The sequence below is a fragment of the Podarcis tiliguerta genome (genome assembly GCF_965153285.1).
Source record: "Podarcis tiliguerta genome assembly, chromosome: 11".
In the NCBI taxonomy this organism is placed as follows: domain Eukaryota; kingdom Metazoa; phylum Chordata; class Lepidosauria; order Squamata; family Lacertidae; genus Podarcis; species Podarcis tiliguerta.
This window is the reverse complement of record NC_139544.1, coordinates 24,867,872-24,887,303: the sequence shown is the minus strand read 5'-3', so window position 1 is coordinate 24,887,303 and position 19,432 is coordinate 24,867,872.

Below are 19,432 nucleotides of genomic sequence, written 5' to 3'. Positions count from 1 at the left end.
ATCGTGGTACTGGCTTAAGCCGGACTTTGGGAAGGAGCTGTGAGGCTCTGGCAGGGTCCTAGAGCCCTCCTTCCTCTTTCCTAAAGCCTGGTGAGCACTTACTTGGCTTTGGGAAGGGGGACGGAGGACTTTAGGACCCTGTCAGAGCGCTCATTCCTTCTTCTCAAAGCCAGCCAAGTGCTTATTGGACTTTGAGAAGGTGTCTTCCTAATTGTACGCCGGTGTGACCACACCACTTGCACTGCCCTAAATCTGCCTCTGGTGGTTACTTGTGTGTGCTAGAGCCTCAACAAGTTACTGTGTATGCTGCTGAAAGATTTTGGGGGGTGACACACAAAATCACAAGCCAAATTAGTGGTAACCATTTGCAGTAACACAACATATTACTCCATTCCATTCCCTTTTCTGCCAAGTTTTTCATTCTTCCCAGAATAGTCAACCACCTTTCCATGGCCACTGAACACCATCTTATTAGACTCTTTGTGAGGTCCTACCCCCAAAAAAGTGTTTATGTTTCTGCAAATTTTGGCACTCTCCAATCCTGTAGATACTCTTGCTATGTGCATGGATTTTGCAATGTTCGTGCATAAGCGATGACACTCATGCCTGAATATTTGAAATAGAGGGAATGGTGAGACTGTAGTGAGTGAACCATGAATATATATATTTGAAATCTAACCCATAGAAATCAAGCTCTGATATGTTAACTTATCACATATTTAGCAATATTGCTAAAGTGGTTCAATTTTTTTTGATGTACCGGTAACTGCTTGTCCATAATGCAGTACAATTTAATACTCTTCCCCTTTCTTTTCCATGTGACAGATATTTCCATGGAAGGTCAATGATATCACTAAGAGATTATGGCACCCAAATTATGGATTCAGACACATCTGGTTTTTTCGCTACCACAGAAAATGGAATAGCTTTCAATTTGTAGTTTAATTTACTCTTCTCATTTATAGTTCATCTAAAATTAGGCAATCTGGGTATATATAGACCACATTAATACTTGACGCACACACAGAATTAGATTGGTTCCATAAAGAAACAAGATAGAGCAGCAAGAATAAGTTTATAGGAAATGGGATCCAACATTGTGGCGGGGAGGGGGACTTTTTGATTTTACTGCATTTCTGAGCTACCTATTTTAAAGGTAGAGATTTGAAGCATGACATCCCAAGGGTATATTGCTCTGTCAGAAGGATCAAGGGTACAGCATATGGACTAAACATTAAATATTACTAAAACAAATAATGGGCACTTTCAGATATCTACTAAGGCTGTGCATCCAGTTGGGACAAATACTGGATCCCAAACTGAATCAGGCTGATGTAAGTCAATCTGGGATTTATCTAGACTGGCACCCTATCTGCATAACCTAGCAGTTCTAAAATATAGACATGCTTTTACTCCCACCAGATTGAATGTATTGCTCTCAGCTGTACTTGAGGGATGATTCCAACAGATTCCACATGAAAAATGCTTATTTCCCTGTGGAGATGGCAGTCCCAAATCAGTGGCGCATGCCCTTCTGGCTTGCACTCTTCGTAAAGACTTGAGGAATGAGATTATCACCCCTCTTTTATTGTCCATTCTGGGTCACCCAACCGCTGCTACAGTGTACTTTCTCTTGGCAGATCAAGATGAACAGGTGACAGCAAAGGTTGCAAGGTTTTTAGTTGGGGCAATCAGAATAAGATTCACTATTTGACTATTGATTCAAAACCCTAACATGTATTTTATATAATTGACTTTTTATTTCTATTATTTGTATATTGTATTGTTGTTTTATTGCTATGGACAATGGCAGATGAAAATAAAGATTCATTTGTTCATTCATTCTAGAGTGGATTGAGGCAGCCCCAGATTGGGTTGGGTCAGGTCTACCTGGTATGATTGGGGGCTGTCAAAAGTGGGAAGGGGGGAGTTAGGTGGTGGCCAGTTGGTGGTGGCAGACAATAATCTCTGCCTTCATGTCTCATTCTTCCTCTTCCTTCTCCTTCCTGACTGCATGTTTAACTGTGCAACTTTGGGGCTTGGGTGGCCCCAGATTGGTTCCACATTTGGAGCTCAGGTTTGCCCCAGCAATCAGGATTGCTAAGTTGGGCCCTGAACAGAATCAGTGTGCCTCGAAGAGCCTTAATATCTACACCTGATCCTGAAATGCCATGCATATTCAACAAATATGTACAAACAATGCAACAATAGGATCAGATGGTATAGCGATATATACACTTAGATCACCACCTTGCTACATGCTTACTATGCTTAACATTGAATGGTCAAATTAAAATATCAGTTCCCAGATTGTCCTGTATTCGATCTACACTGGATTTTGGTAATGTGAAAATATTATAAAATAAAGAGCAGCCAATGTGGATCCTTCCAGATATTTTGAACTACAGTTCCCATAATCAGCTGGGGCTGATGGGATTTCTTCCCTACAACATCTGGAGGGCCCCATGTTGGCTATCCCTGTTCTAGAATAGGAGGCTGTTTCTTGCACCTGGAATTAACTCTACTGCAGCCAGGATTAGTAGTTTACGGCCAATACCCATTTACTCATAAGTAAGCCTGATTGAACTCAACAAGGCTTGCTTCTAAGTATTATAGGACTGTACTGTAAAAGTCCTACAATCACGAGACTCCTAGGATGGAAGATATTGTTCTCTGGGCTTACTTTGAGACTCAGAGTGAAAGAAGGGCGATGGAGGCTTGTGGCATTTTGTAAAATATTTGAGTTTACTTACAAATAGACACTTTGAGGTGGAGGCAGAGCTTAAGCATTCCAACAGATATTCACAGTTCACTGCTCCCGCATCAGATCTCAAAAGAGAGCAGCCAGCATCCCATAATGATATTACTTTACAGAGTGCAAACACACTTCTTGCTGCCTCTGTCCTCATCTATGACCTTTTCCCAACTGCAGTCTATTGTTCTCCACTCACAGCTAGCTTGACCCCCTCCCTATGGCTAGACAGAAGAATAAGGATGAGTCATTTCATCTAAGCATTACCTAGCCTTCTTGGACCATCTTCCCTATCAAAGGATATGTCTCACAATTTAGCCTGCTGGCTTTTAAGAGACAGTTGCAGTCACTCTGGCTCCGTTATCCATCTCCTGTACAAACCTCCAGTCTTCAGCTCCACTGACATTCACAAATGAATGAGATGAAGAACCAAAATAGAGTGTCTCTAATTTATTTTATCCGAATCAAAAGCACGCAAAAATATTTTTGCAACTTGACATACTGATCTTTGCATTTCTATAATCTTTATGCAGGAGCTGTCGGTGTGCATTAGTGGCTACCTGCAAAATCTTTTTTTCAGAGAATACGTGCTGAAACATATTCTGCTGACTATGCTTTTCCTGCTGGAGCCCAGATGTACACCTCATCTTGCATAAAATCTGGCCTCATTTGAGAGGAGAGGGTTAGATAATTGTTTCCATAGATTTCAATCTTATATATAAATAATGAAACTCAAGAATAATAGATGGACATACACAATTGGCAGTAATGAAGGGGCAATTTCTCTTTTAGTGCAGGAAGAGAATTGGGGTCTTTTTGGGAGGAAATGTTGAGAAGAAATTGCAGAGTTACTCCTCCCTTGCCATCAGATCATCCATCTTCTTTTCCTTCATTATTCCATCATGATTTCCCTGTGCTATTTTATTTGCTATACTAACATATGCTTTTTGGGGGGAACATATATTTTAAAACTTGCACTACAGTGCTCTACACCACTACAGAGTCTCCTTTGTCGATACCTTTCATTTAAAATCCAGAGCCATTGGAGTCAACAATCATGTACCATTTAATGGAACATGACCCCTTGAGGCAGAATGTCTTCAGAGAACATCATTTTAACATTCTCTCTTTGACACAGGACTGAAATAGAGCTTGGACTCTTCTCCATAGTTTTGCCCATCCACAACATACAGATATTTTACAACCTCTACATTTTGCCAGAAGTTAATAATTCAGTTTGGTTTTAAAACAGAATGAGCCACATTTAATATCCTCTTGTTTCTACAAAATAAGGGCATCTCTACATTTTATACAGCAGGTAGAATTACTGTAGACAATTCTTACGGTATTGCACAGTGCTATTTTTTTCTAGAAAAAGAGGCACTGGAACTCACCATGAACATCTCCCTTGTTCTTTTATAATGGCAAAGATGCTCACCTGATAGGTGCCACAACTGAGTTCTGTGAGTTCTGGCTGGAAAAAAGCCCTGGTGATGCATAATGCAAAAGCACCTGTAAGAAAATGGTCAGTGATCCCAATTAGGGATCACCAATCTATGCATATGGCTATTTAAACACCAAGTTATGATGTTCACATTTTATGTATTTGGAGCTGGAAATACTGGTGTTAATTCCAGTGCATTCACATACATTGCATCTGTCATATGAAGTGTGGAACTTTCAGGGAACCTCTGGATTAATGATACCCATTTCATATCTTGAGAACTCCTCTTTGTAGTTCACTTACCCCACTATTAGATCAGATGATTGGATCATTGTGGGGAACGTGCTTCCATAATGTTTCTTACTGGATCCAGATTGAGTTAATTAAACTAAGTTCCCGATGAAATCAATAAGAGAGATAGGTTATAGCTAACTTGCCCCATTTATTTCAACGTGACCTCAGCTCAACTAATCTAGGTTAGATCAAACAAGCAAAATTAATTGCCTAATGGTGGTTGTAATGTAGGAAGGTAGGGATTGTTTTCTTTGCAAGAGCAATCACTAATATTTTCTTATAAACATGAAGGACATACAACCCAAATCCCAATGGTTTTAGTGAGTTATTTAAGCATGTACATAACTTTCCAATTGGGATGACTTAAACAGTCTTCATTTTCCCCCTGTCCTGGGACTATTCTCTGTAGCAAACAATTTTTGAGAATAGAAAGCTGTCCAAATTAGAACAGCATATATATCCCAAATATAAATGTGGGCATAACCCTCACTTGGGAATACTGGTATGGGTGCTGTCAGAGCTGGCTCCGGGTCCCAGCTCACCAAGGACCAACGCTAGCCGGTAGTACAGTATCAAAGTCTTTATTGAAGAATAGTCTCCATTTACAAATCTCAGCGTCCCAGCTCTACGTCTGAGCTTTAGACCGGCGAAGCTCTATCTGGATCTCCGCCCCCTGTGCACCAGCTTAAAACTCTAATCTTACTCCACCTCCTCCTTCTCTCTCTCTTCCTCTGGGTCTTACTACCCCCCGGGGTCTCTTCCCTCCTGGACTCTTCTGACGCAGAGCTGGACCCCTCTGACTCCTCCCCCTCTCTTCGGCGTGCTTTAGGACCTGGCTCCCTACCCGGGCTGCCCACCTTGCCGCCCTCCTGTACATTTGAACTTGGCGCGCGCGCGCGTTTAACTTTCCTGATGACCGTTTCCTCGCTCCCTGACGAGGGTGTGGCCACTCCTGCTTCACGCTCTCCCTCTGCCTGCGCGCTCCCTGATCCCGATGCCTTGGACTCCTCCCCCTTACTGCACTCTGGGGGGGAAGCTGGTCCGGATTTCCAGCTGTTACTCTCTGAGTCCCCTCTGGCCCCTTCCTCCCGAGGTGTCCCCCTTGCCCTGACCATGGGGGCCCCTTTCTGTGAATCCTCCGAGTCACTGGAGAGACTCAGAGACCTCGGACTACTGTCGCCGCTGACATTTCCTTCCGACTCCTCCCCCTCGCTCTCCGTTTCTTCCCTCTCCTGTGACTCTGCTCCTGAACCCCTGACATCCATCCCCCCCTCGAAGCCCCCCCTTCCCCCCTCCCCTTCCTCCGGCGGGGGTGCTGGGTGCTCCGTCGTTGTGGGGGTGAATGGTGGATACAGTTCGTCCCCCGTGGCGTGCATCCAGTTAGAGAAATCCGGCTCGTCCTCCATGTCTTCGCCGACCTCGTTCTCCTCTGCTTCAATCTCCGTGCCGCCATGCTCGAACCCAACGTCCTCCCCCATCACGTCCATGTCCCTCTCACCCTCGTTCCCCTCTGGGTCCGTTCCCTGCCAAGGGCCCCTCAGCCACCTCTCCTCTCCTCGATTGTCCCACCAAAACGAGCGGTCTGAGGCAAACCCCGAGGGCGAGCCCTCCGGTGAACGTGTTTCTAATGCTGGTTCTTCGTCCGATGTGAATCCCTGGAACGTGCTGGTAGAAAGCGTGGGTGTGAAAAGCCAGTCGTCGAAATACTCGGCTGGCATGGGCCTGTGTGGGAACAAGGCATGAAACTCCTCTTTGAGGAGAGGCTCGTCCAGGGCATAGTCCGGCACCCAACTGTTGGCGCTGGCCGGGGTACCTTCCCTTGCGAGAAAATATTCTACTCCCTCCTCCCCCCATCTCGAGTCCAAAATCTCTGTGACCTGGTTGATGGGTTCTCTTCTTGGCGACTCCCTCCTTGGGGGGGCCTCCCTATACGGGTCTGGTGCCGTGCCCTGCGCCTGAAATCGGTGAGGTGCTTTGTAGGGCGTGAGCACCGACCTATGGAATACTGGGTGCATTCTGGATCCTTCCGGAAGTGTCAACCGGAAGGCCACCGGATTGATCTGTGCTTCAACTCGGTAAGGTCCTAGTTGCTTATGTCCGAGTTTCTTCTTAGCTAAGGATCTGGTCGGCACTGCGTGGGCCGCTAACCACACCCAGTCTCCCACCTGTATGTCTTCACCAACCCTCCTGTGCTTGTCAGCCTGCAGTTTGTATGCATGCTTTGCAAGCTCTAACTGCTTCCTAAGCTGATCGTGGACTTCCTGCAATTCCGCCGCCAAGACTTCCGCTGCCTGTGGCTCCCCCTCCCCTAGTTTCTCTAATCCCGGGAAGGTTCTGGGATGCCTCCCGTTGTTGGCGAAGAACGGCGTCACCCCTGTGGACACGTGCTTCGTGTTGTTGTAAGCGAACTCAGCGAGTGGCAGGTAGTCCACCCATGTCGTCGGCTGTTGATTTGCATAGCATCTCAGGTACTGCTGCATGATGGCGTTGACGCGCTCCGCTTGTCCGTTGGTCTGCGGGTGTCTCGCCGACGCTAGGTTGATCTTGACGTTCAGGAAACCCATCAGCTTCTGCCAGAAGCTCGAAATGAACTGGCGCCCCCTGTCGGACAAGATAGACCGTGGCAGTCCGTGCACCCTGAAGACGTGGTCTATGAACAGTTTGGCGGTCTGTTCTGCTGTGGCCACCTTCGCGCACGGAATGAAGTGGGCCATTTTAGTGAACATGTCCACCACCACTAGCACTGCCGTTTTACCCCTCGAGCTGGGTAAATCCGTGACAAAGTCCAGTGCCACCCTCTCCCACGGTTCGCTCGGGGTCTGCAGCGGTTCGAGCAGTCCTGCCGGAGGTTTGTGCACTGACTTGGCCCTTTGGCAGGTGTCACACCTCGAGACGTACTCCGCGACTTCCCCCCTCATCTTGGGCCACCAGAAATCTCTGGCAACGAGTTCCGCCGTCTTCTCCTTGCCGAAGTGCCCGGCGGTTGGCGCGTCGTGCAACTGCTGCAGTACTTTCGCACGGAGCTCATCCCCCGGTACATAGAGTGCTCCTCTGCGGACGAGCAATCCGTCCCGTATTTGGAACTCGTCGTTTTTCACCGTGCCCTTGCGCACCTCCTCCATCTTGGCTAGAGCGAAGGAGTCCTCCTGCAGTGCTCGACGGACCGCCTCCAGGTCCACGGTTGCGGAAGCGCACGCCCACGCTTTTTGGGCGAAAATGTGCTTGGCCGCTGCTGGCGCCGCTTCTTCGAGGTATTGCGGCTTTCTGGACAGTGCATCTGCCATGATGTTGTTGTCGCCTGGGATGTATTCTATCCTGAAGTCGAAATCCGCAAAGAACTCCGCCCATCTGATGTGCCGCTGGTTCAGGCACCTTGCCGTGCGCCAGTACTCCAAGTTCTTATGATCCGTGCGAACCTGCACTGTGTGTTTGGCCCCGATGAGGAAGTGCCGCCACGCCTTGAATGCTGCATGAATGGCCAGTAACTCCCTGTCCCAGATGGTGTAGTTCTGCTCTGACTTGCTGAGCTTCCTAGAGTAGAAGGCACACGGTCTCCAGTCCCCATGCGGGTCCTCCTGCAACAGTACGGCGCCCACGGCTCTGTCTGAGGCGTCCGTCTCAACCCTCAGCGGTTTGCTGGGATTCACATGCAGTAGCTGCCCTTCGGACGAGAAGAGACGCTTGAGGTTCTGGAAGGACTGCTCCGCTTGCTCCGTCCAGATGAACTTCTTCTTCTTGGAGCTGAGCGTGTCGGTAATGGCCGCTGTCTGCATCGCGAACCCCTTGATGAACTTGCGGTAAAAGTTGGCAAACCCCACAAACCTCTGGACCTCCTTCCGATTGCGCGGGCTCTTCCAATCCAACACCGCGCGAACCTTGGCGCTGTCCATGGCGAGCCCCTTGTCCGACAGCTTGTAGCCCAGGAAATCCACCTCCTTCCTGTCGAACTGGCACTTCTCCAGCTTTGCGTATAGCCGATGCTCCTGCAGTCGCTGCAGAACCTCCTTGACGTCCCCCTCGTGGGTCTCCTCAGATTCTGAGAATATGAGGATGTCGTCCAAGAAGCAGACGCATTTCTTGTAGAGAAGACCCGCCAGGACATGATGCATGAACGCTTGAAAACAGTGGGCGCCATTTTGTAAACCGAAGGGCATAACTCTATATTCATATGTGCCCAGGGGCGTGAACATGGCAGTCTTCCACTCGTCCCCCTCCCGTATGCGGATCAGGTTGTACGCCCCTCTCAGATCCAACTTTGTAAAAACGCGTCCTTTCCTCACCGTTGCCAGCAGGTCATCTATTTTGGGCATTGGAAAGGCTGTGGGCTTGGTCTTTGAATTTAAGAGCCTGAAATCCACTACAAGTCTTTTTTGGGGCGTGTCCTTTTTCTTCACAAAGAATACAGGACTGCCCCCCGCTGCTTTCGACTCCCGGATGAAACCGCGCTTTAAGTTGAGGTCTATGAACTCCTTGAGCTCCTGCAGCTCGTCTTCAGACATGGAATACAGTTTCCCGGCTGGCAGCGTCGCCCCTGGCAGGAGGTCAATATGGCAGTCATAGGGCCTGTGGGGAGGCAGCTTGTCTGCTTCCTTCTCGCAGAAAACCTCCAAAAACGCTGCGTACTTGCGTGGCACTGCTTGCAGCGTGCTCAATTGTAGCTGCGTGTCTTCCCCTCCTTCTTCTTGGCTACGAAGAATGCAATGTTCCGCGCAATAGGAGGAACCGAAGGTCAATTGGCGTTGGTACCACGCCAATGCTGGACTGTGCCTGTGCAGCCAACTCATGCCCAAGACTACCGGCGTGCCTGACAGTTGGGTGACGTTGAAGCTGATGACCTCTTGGTGATTTCCAATCCGCATCACCATTGGTTGCGTTTGGTGCACCACCTGCCCCCCTAGCAAGTCCCTGCCATCCACTGTGACAACCTTCAGGGGCAGTGTGGCTGGCAGCAGTGGTATATTGTGCTGCTGAATAAAATCCAGTCCTATAAAGTCGGCGTTGCTGCCGGAGTCAATGGTGATCGGCACTTCCAGAGTGCTTCCGTTGGGCAGTTGGAGAGACGCTGTAAGCTGCACCACTGGTTTGGGTGGGAGGGGGTCTGTGGGCTGCAAAATCTCTGGGGATTGTTTCATTGATTTGTCTGGCTGGACCCCAGTACCTCTTCCTCCAGCCAGACTCTGTCGTTTCCCTGCTGCGTTGCTTCTGTCACTGTTGCCGATGCTGCAGTGTGCTTGTGGAGCCTCTGGGGACACTCTTTCGCCATGTGTTGAGCACTGTCGCAGATGTAGCACTTCCTGTTCCCTCTAGGAGGCTTCGTCTTGACTGCTCCCGGCTTCAGGGCTCTGGTAGCTGACTGAGCCCTGGCACCTCCGAGCTCCATCGGTTCCTCTCCCCCTCCCTGCGAGGGCGTGGACTGCGCACGCGCTGCTTCTTTGGGATAGAAGGGAGGTGCTCTGGCTGGTGCCCTTCCCCAACGTCCTTCTTCTCTGTTGCAAGGACGTTCCTCCAGATGCACCCCGATCTCCAGAGCCCTCTGGACCACTTCCTGGGTGCTCCTTGGCCTCTCCCCCCTTCCAATCTCGGCTTTTACTTCTGTATTCAAGCCCTCCCAAAAGAGATCTCTCACTGGCGCAGACGCTTTGTCCCATCCCAGTGCATGAACCAGTCCGAAGAAACGCGTATGGTACTGACGCACGCTGGCTTTGCCTTGCTTAAGTCCATGTATGTCTCTCCTGGCAATATCAACGTCTATCTTTGATAAAAAACACGAGTCCATAGCTTTAATGAAAGCCTTCGCGTCTTGGAGCGCCGGATCATTGTCCCTCCATAAATTTCTCAGCCACGTTTTGGCTTCACCATGCAAATGGGATAGGATAAACCCCACTTTCTCTCTTTCATCTCTAAAGTCTTTGTCAAGCAGATCCAGCGCAAACAACAGGTCTGCTCTAAAGTTGGGGTACTGCTGTAAACTCCCGTCAAAATGGGATACAAGGCTGCCTCCCCTCTTTCCCAATCCAATGCCCTCTGCTTTGGATCCAGGTGGCCCCTGTTTGGAAATCACGTCCAATCTTACTTGGAGATCCCGGTAGGCGCTACTCATTTCCTCCTCTCTTTTTCTGGATGCAATTACCTCCGTGCTGAGTCGTGTCACAGCTTCTTGCAGGGCGGATATCTGCTCTTCCGTCGTCATCTTGCCTGAGTTCTGTGAGCTCTTGAAGCACCCCTCCTCTGCCCTCGCTGCGTCAACTCACGTGGCGAGGTTCTTGGTGCCAAAACTTTAAAAATTGAGATAGAGCTTACTGTCAGAGCTGGCTCCGGGTCCCAGCTCACCAAGGACCAACGCTAGCCGGTAGTACAGTATCAAAGTCTTTATTGAAGAATAGTCTCCATTTACAAATCTCAGCGTCCCAGCTCTACGTCTGAGCTTTAGACCGGCGAAGCTCTATCTGGATCTCCGCCCCCTGTGCACCAGCTTAAAACTCTAATCTTACTCCACCTCCTCCTTCTCTCTCTCTTCCTCTGGGTCTTACTACCCCCCGGGGTCTCTTCCCTCCTGGACTCTTCTGACGCAGAGCTGGACCCCTCTGACTCCTCCCCCTCTCTTCGGCGTGCTTTAGGACCTGGCTCCCTACCCGGGCTGCCCACCTTGCCGCCCTCCTGTACATTTGAACTTGGCGCGCGCGCGCGTTTAACTTTCCTGATGACCGTTTCCTCGCTCCCTGACGAGGGTGTGGCCACTCCTGCTTCACGCTCTCCCTCTGCCTGCGCGCTCCCTGATCCCGATGCCTTGGACTCCTCCCCCTTACTGCACTCTGGGGGGGAAGCTGGTCCGGATTTCCAGCTGTTACTCTCTGAGTCCCCTCTGGCCCCTTCCTCCCGAGGTGTCCCCCTTGCCCTGACCATGGGGGCCCCTTTCTGTGAATCCTCCGAGTCACTGGAGAGACTCAGAGACCTCGGACTACTGTCGCCGCTGACATTTCCTTCCGACTCCTCCCCCTCGCTCTCCGTTTCTTCCCTCTCCTGTGACTCTGCTCCTGAACCCCTGACAGGTGCGATGAACAAATGTCCTCTTGGCAGACCTCTATTTTTTAGGCTGGTAAATGGCACTTTCAATTTTCTGATACCAGAATTGCCCACCATCCTGCATTGCAGGCGGCTACTCTTATTGGAGCAATCAAATCCTCCCTGGGATTTTTAGCTATTGGAATTCATCAGGAGGTGACCTGCATATCCATAAGCCTTCTCTTGCCAGACAAAATGAAATAGGCTTACCTTGAAAACATGAAATGTTAATCCTGTTTCCTGTGCAAGAGTGAGGCACTGTTTACAATGGGATTATCTACTGGTGTAGATGGTACAGCATCAAGCGCTAAGGTCTTGGGATCAGCTTTCATGGATTATGGTGTTGTACAAAGTCATAATGCAAAAGACTTAACCTACTATATGAATTCCCTGTGGTACATTGGTGTCGAATCAATCTTATCAAATAAAATCTGCGATGAGCTCACAATAAAGGAAGAAAGGAAACATTTAATTCAAGCTATCACAGAGCATGTACAGAATCAGAATTAGAGATCATTGACTTTTGCCTTTTTAGCAATGATATACAATGATTTCACTCCATAGGATACTATTTCATTAAATAAAGAGATGGGTTGAATAGGATCAGAGCTGACGACTCCACAGCCTTTTAGCTGTGACTTGCAGTAGGCTGTTTGAATCGTCCTCACTGAAAGGCATTGGGTATCTCCAAATTGTGCCCATTTACAACTGGAATGCATTTCTCCTCATGCAACATAATTTCCCCTTCATCTCCTCCCCCTGCAGGTGATCCTCCAGAATGGATACAACGTAGGCAATTATTTTACATCTCACAATAGGTGCGAGCATATGAATGTGCAATTTACTGGCTAATACGTTTCCATTCAAACATAGCATTATGGGCATCCAGAAATGGTAGACCAGACACATAAATGCTGCAATATGGAAGTCGCTTTGGATTCCTCATGGCATACATAACAGCTCATCATATGCATTTTGCCATTTTCAACACACATTTTCACTGGGGGATTCCAGCCCAGCAGAAACTGAACCCAAGCTTGGGTTTGTCATGGTCAATGCTCCTGTCAAGCCCCTCATGGGGGTCCTCCCTATAATACTATGTTGATCCTGCCCAATGCCATTTCCGCCCTCATACAATGTTCTTCCGCCTAACAAAGGAAAGCCATAATTTCACTGAGGGAAAGGTGAACTCCCCCCACCCCAATACCAAGTGCCAATCAGGTTGAGAGGAAAAAATAATTTCCGGCCCTGTCAACCAGCGACCCAAAATTGCTCATGAAGGCTCTAGACCCAAGGGTGGGGTAGTGGGAAGCTCTCCAAACAAAATGTCTGTGAGCGCCAGGGGAAACAGCCTTATATAGGCTTTCTCCTCTCCTCTGCAACAAGGGCTTGTGGGACAGCTTTTTCCCATGAGCCTTTCCCAGATTTTTGCTGCACTCTATGGGCCACAGCGCCGCTGGGCAAAGGCGTTGCATGCTTATTGGTCCACAGAATGGGGCTTACATAGGACTGCAAAGCTGAGGAGTTATGAGCACCTGGAAGACCACAAGATACAGCTGGTGGCTGCATTCACCTTTTTGGATCCTCTGATAGAGTACTGAGTATTTATACTTTTTGGTTTTGTTTGTTAGAGTCTTCTGCAACAAACACTGGAGTCAGTGTGGTGTAGTGGTTAAGAGCGGTAGACTCGTAACCTGGTGAACCGGGTTCGTGTCTCCGCTCCTCCACATGCAGCTGCTGGGTGACCTTGGGCTAGTCACACTTCTCTGAAGTCTCTCAGCCTCACTCACCTCACAGAGTGCTTGTTATGGGGGAGGAAGGGAAATGAGATTGTGAGCCGCTTTGAGACTCCTTAGGGTAGTGATAAGGCAGGATATCAAATCCAAGCTACTACTCTTCTTCTTCTTCTTCTTCTTCTTCTTCTTCTTCTTCTTCTTCTGCCAGGATTGTGAAACCCTGATTGCCTGGACCCATTGACCTAAACAATCCAGTTATCTGAATATGTATGTAGCCACATTTTGGGATTATCCGATTTAAATTGCAAACTTGTCAAAAGCAAACTTCTGTTGCTGTGAATGTTTAGGATATCCCCAGGCCATTCAGATAAATAAGGCTGTTCTACAAGTATATTAGTTATTCATCACATTCAAATGTTTTCAGATTATGAAATGCACCAAGTGCTCAGTACTGGGTTTTCCTATATTACCAATTCTTGAGAGATCTCATTATGCTTCTCTTCCTTCTTATGTGAAGAGCTACCACAGCTATCATTGATTAGCCTTTGTAATATGTGATTACTCTTCCCTGTAACAAACTGATGGAGAGACAGAATCCATGAAGGACAACATTAAGTGCATTTTCCACCGATGTAATAGTATTGATATAGCTACACTGCAATCCTTCAGGCATCAGTCAACGGCACTGAGAAGCCAAACTAGGAACAAGATGAGATAAGCAAGAAAAAAATTAGTTAATGTGTGAGTACGTGTGTGGGAAGGAAATTATCCCATAAATTTGAAATTAAGTTCCTTCTTCAATTTCCGCAAGCAAGCTCCCTGTGGTGAACACCTGGCAGCATACTTTTCTTTCTTTCTTTCTTTCTTTCTTTCTTTCTTTCTTTCTTTCTTTCGAAGGCCCAAGGAAAGAGAAAAGTTATATGCAGTTGCTTTAATTCATTTGTTCTTTTAAAGCAAATTAGACCAATCATAAGAATACTTGGCAAATAGTACAAGCTATAGCATAGTAACTGAAAGGTACATTTGACTGGACTTACTCCACGTCCGTGCCTTCAATGTTCTATGAATTCCAATCATCCTGAATTTCCATTTAACTAGAATAATTTACAAAACTAATTGTGGGGTTGGAACATGTACAGTTTCCTTCAAATCTCAGTTCCTTTCATTTGCTTCTCCCTATTACTGACGAACAAAATGCATTTATAAATCACATTTAAAAAGCAGTGCTTAAGTGGTGGTATATGTGACTGCACCCAAAGTCTTTTTGTGTTGTGCTTTACTGTTGCATGCATGTGCTCCTGCACATTTGTGAAATGGAATACAAGGGCCATTGCTGTTTTCACGAGGGGTGTTTTTGCCTTGACCCAATAGGAGTAAGTCTCTAGAGGCTTATTCCCAAAGGGAAAAGGGGGAAGACCAAGATTTCCTTAGTCTCTGGGACAAATCAGAACAGGGCTGGTTTTGAGCAAATCAGTCTATTGCTGGTTCATGTCACTTTCATATGTATTGTCTCTCAAAATATGCTTTTCTAAACAGATTTTCTTTAAAAATTTGCAAGCTTTTTAAAAAGGAAAAGAAAAGCTATGTTGAAAGATTTGGAAAGTGGAAAGTTAAGTTCTGATCTACACATTATCTGGGTTTATTAATGTGGATCATGTCAGTTAGTATCAGAATTCACAAAGACTTTCCCTTTTGCTTGGCCTTTTGGTCTTTAGGCTTAAAAGAATTTGTGGCCTCTCTTGATGAGGCAGGATCTGCTAGACCTCTCTGTTATTTGTATAAATGTGTATTTTTAATAGGGTTTTTTTTTAATTCATTGTGTTTGTTGCAATTGGGTTTAGTATTTCTGTTGTATTTTGTAAGTCATGTGGAGTCAATTTTTATGAGAAAGTGACATAACAGCAGCAGCAGCAACAACAGCAATGGATTCTTGAAGCATCTGTAATGACCAAATTATGGTTCCTTTTTTGATCTTAACAACACAGACAAGTTCATATGTATGTAAGTTGAATACAGCTAACACAAAAAATCCTGTTCAATCACATTCAAATGATTTATTTTTGAATTTTGGCATCAGTAAGGATACATGCATTGGTAAGTGATGTGTTGTCTTGGGTAGTATTGGAAGACGGCTTATGAAGTAAAATAACTGAAAGCTGGGGCAAAGCAATCATATATACAACACCCTCTACAAAATTCAGAATTTTCAAAAATTTGAGCAGAAGGTTCTAAACGTATCACATTTTCCACTTTGGAAACAAGGACAGATAATTTATAGCTTCACTCTCTGTGGGAGAAATTCAGATAAGGAGATTTTGGAAGGGGCCTTTCTTGATGGTACAATGCCATTTTTGTTTTCAGTACTGCTGAGCAAATCATGTGCGGGGAGGACAGCCTATCTCATTTCTTTAGTTTCTAAGACTTTTCCTTCTGTTAGATCTAACTCAGCTGAATATCTTTTTGCAGCTGCTGTCAAAAAGAGAAATGCAAGCCTCTCCCTTCCACTATATTATCTGACTCGTTGATATTTTCCCCCCTGACTTCATTATTTTCAACAGGGGCTCCAGCATCAAGATGATTCACACACAGTTCCCCCACTGATTCATCAGAGGACTGGTTACTCCAGAATCCAGGAGATATTTTCTGGACCGCTGTAGGCGTCACTCTGAATCATTTCTCTGCCCTGTCTTCTCTTTTGCCCTTTTCCCTCCTTCATAAGATGCAAAATAAGTTTTATCAAGTAAACATTTCACAAGCTATCATCGTAACTCTTATTTTCTCATTTTACTCCAGGAGACACATTGCATCTCATTGTTAAGATGATTATCTTAGAAATGCAGAACTTGCTTCAGGGTGTTAGATAAACTAACAAAAAGGAAATGGAAGACTGGAGTAACACAACTATTCATATCTTATCTAAGGGTCATGCAATGCTAATCCTTTGAGAGGGAATCCAGCAGTTACTTCCATGGAAGCCAATGTTTCAGAGACGGCAGAGATAATAGGGGAATTGAATGGCATCTTTCCTTCAGATTAAGTATATGTCAAGATTCTCTCCAGGATCACTGTTCATCAGCTTGCTGGATCAACGCACCAACACATAGCTGTTAGAAAAACAAAATTGTTACGGGAATTACTCAGCAACCATGAGCCAACTGCTCTAAAACTGCTCACTTGGGATTTGTTCTGCTCATTTCAGCCAGATTATGCTAAATATGCCATTCTATCCTGAGCAATTGAACAAATTACAGTGTGGACTGCAGGGAATTAGATGCTTTGAAGTTAGCCCTTGGTGGAGCATGTCACCATCTCTCAGGGAAGTGTTTTTCATGACCCAAGACCAGGCCTTGCAAAGTCTTGATGAATGATTGTGGTCATCAGCAAGCAGTGTGTTTGTGTGAAGGAGACATGGAGGCAGAAATTCTCCTTGCAAGATCTACTTCTCTCTGCTGATCCCATGCTTAATCAGGGGTTTAAAAGCTAATTAAGCATGTAGTCAGTAGCAAGGGTAGCAGAGAAGGAAGCATTCAGGCAGAGCTATGGTAGTCAGAGTAACTTAGCAATCAATTTAGTTTCCCAGGGAACTCTGGGAATTGTAGCTTTGTGAGGGGAATAGGGATCTTCAAACATCTCTCAGCACTCTAATAATTTTATTATTTATATCCCACCCATCTGGCTGGGTTTCCCCAGCCTCTCTGGGCAGCTTGTACCATATCTGAAAACATAAAACATCAAGCGTTAAAAGCCTCCCAATACAGATGTCTTCTAAAAGTTGTGTAATTCTTTATTTACTTGACAACTGCAGGGAGGGCATCCCACAGGGAGGGTGCCAATATCAAGAAAGACCTCTGCCGGGTTCCCTGTAACTTCACTTCTTGTAGTGAGGGAGCCAGCAGAAGACCCTCAGAGGAAGACTTCAGTGTCCAGGCTGAACGGTGGGAGTGGAGACACTCCTTCAGGTATACTGCACTGAGGCCGTTTAGAGCTTTAAAGGTCAGCACCAACACTTTAAATTGTGCTCAGAAACATACTGGGAGTCAGTGAAGATCCTTTAGGACCGGTGTTATATGGTCCTGGTGGCCACTCCAAGTCACCAGTCTAGCTGCCGCATTCTGGATTAGTTGTAGTTTCCGGATCACCTTCAAAGGTAGCCCCACATAGAGCGCATTGCAGTAGTCCAAGTGAGAGATAAGGAGGGCATGCACCACTCTTACGAGACAGTCTGTGGGCAGGTAGGGTCTCAGCCTGAGTACCAGAGGGAGCTGGTAGACAGCTGCCCTAGACACAGAATTTATCTGCATCTCTATGGACAGCTGTGAGTCCAAAATGACTCTCAGGCTGTGCACCTGGTCTTTCAGCAGCATGGTTCAGGACCAGGGAGTCCCCCACACCCACCTGCCCCCAGTCCCCCCAAAACAGTACTTCTGTCTTATCAGGATTAAACCTCAATCTGTTGGCCACCATTCATCTGCCAACCGCCTCCCAACAATCACACAGGACCTTGACCACCCTCACTAGTTCTGATATGAAAGAGAGGTAGAGCTGTAGGAAACAGCTTTCACCTCTGTCCCTAGCCCACCGGAGATCATTGAGCAGCACGACCAAGGCAGTTTTAGTCCCATGATGAGGCCTGAATCTCAAATAGAAGGGATCCAAATGGTCTGCATCCTCCAGGTGTGGCTGGAGTTGTTCAGCGACCACACACTCAATCACCTTCCCCAAGAATGGAAGATTTGAGACTGGGTGATAGTTGGCCATATTGGCCAGGTCCAAAGATGGTTTTTAAAGAAGCAGTTTAATAACAGCATCTTTTAGGATGGAAGCATTCACTACCCCCGGAGCCCATCACCCAGCCCTCCCTGACTCGCTTTTATGAGCCAGGATGGGCAAGGATCAAGGAGACAGGTGGCCGGTTTCAATAGGTCTGGAGGCTGGCAACATGAGAATGGGCCTTTTCTGTGCTGGCTCCCCATTTGTGGAATGCTCTCCTCAGGGCGGCTTGCCTGGTGCCTTCATTACGTATCTTTAGACACCAGGTGAAAACATTTCTCAAAGACCATGCCTTGGGCTGATTAACATTCTATGGCCTTTAAAATGTGTTTGTGGGAGAGGGGTTATTAGTTTGCTTTTTGTTTTATTATGCATTTTGTGTTCTCATCTCGTATTTTTATGTTGTCAGCTGCCTGTGATCTTTGGGCATCCAGTTGTCTGTCTTTCTTTGGCTCCTTGATTCCTTTCCCAGGAAGTTTTTCTGGGGGGAAAGTGCAGATCTGTGTCCCTCACAGATGAGATGCTGAGCTGTTGAGATAGGATGGGCAGTTGCCTGGTCGCTTGTAGCCTTCTCTGTGAAGCCAGGTGAAAGCATTCCTCTTCAACCAGGCCTTGGGCTGATTGATATCTTATACCCCTCTTAAATATGTTTGTTGGAGGGATTGGGGTGAGGGTTTTCATTTGTTTGTGTGTGTTTCTGTTCTTGTTTTTATTATGCATTTTGTGGTTTTATATTGCATTTTTACATTGTGAACAGTCCTAATAAACAAGCCGTCTTTGCCAAAACATCAACAAAAGAATGAGCAGAGAGTCAGAGGATTCCCCACCTCGTGTTATAACACCGAACACCCACACTCTAAAAAAGAAAAGAAAAAAGCCCAACACAATACAAAAGCAAGTGAAGGGGAAATGGCACATAAGAAACTTCTCTCATTATGTGAACAAGAATCATAACAGATTTCAAGGGTGACAAAGTAATCCAGATGTGAAAAAGATGCAAACAGACTTTCCCTACAGTCAATTTTCATTCCTTTGTCACCTTTTTTTGTATTTTTTTTTTTAAGCCTATGCTGTTCTTGACAGTCTTCCTAGTTTTCTGCCTTCTTTCCTCACCTCATTGTTCTGGCCTCTTTTCAAGCTGCTTACATTATCATCCTTTTATTTTAAAACTTGCTTCTTAGCCTTTTGATCTGCTAATTGGCGTTTCACTGTCTGGTTCTTTTAGCGACTCTCTCTTCCTTATGCCATCTGACTTGCCTTTTCCCAATTCACACCCTTTATGATCTCGTTGTCGCCACAAAGGTTGCATCTCACAGCCTTCCTAGTTTCTCTTGTCTTCAGCTGCCCTTGTGTTTTATCTCATATATGCAACAT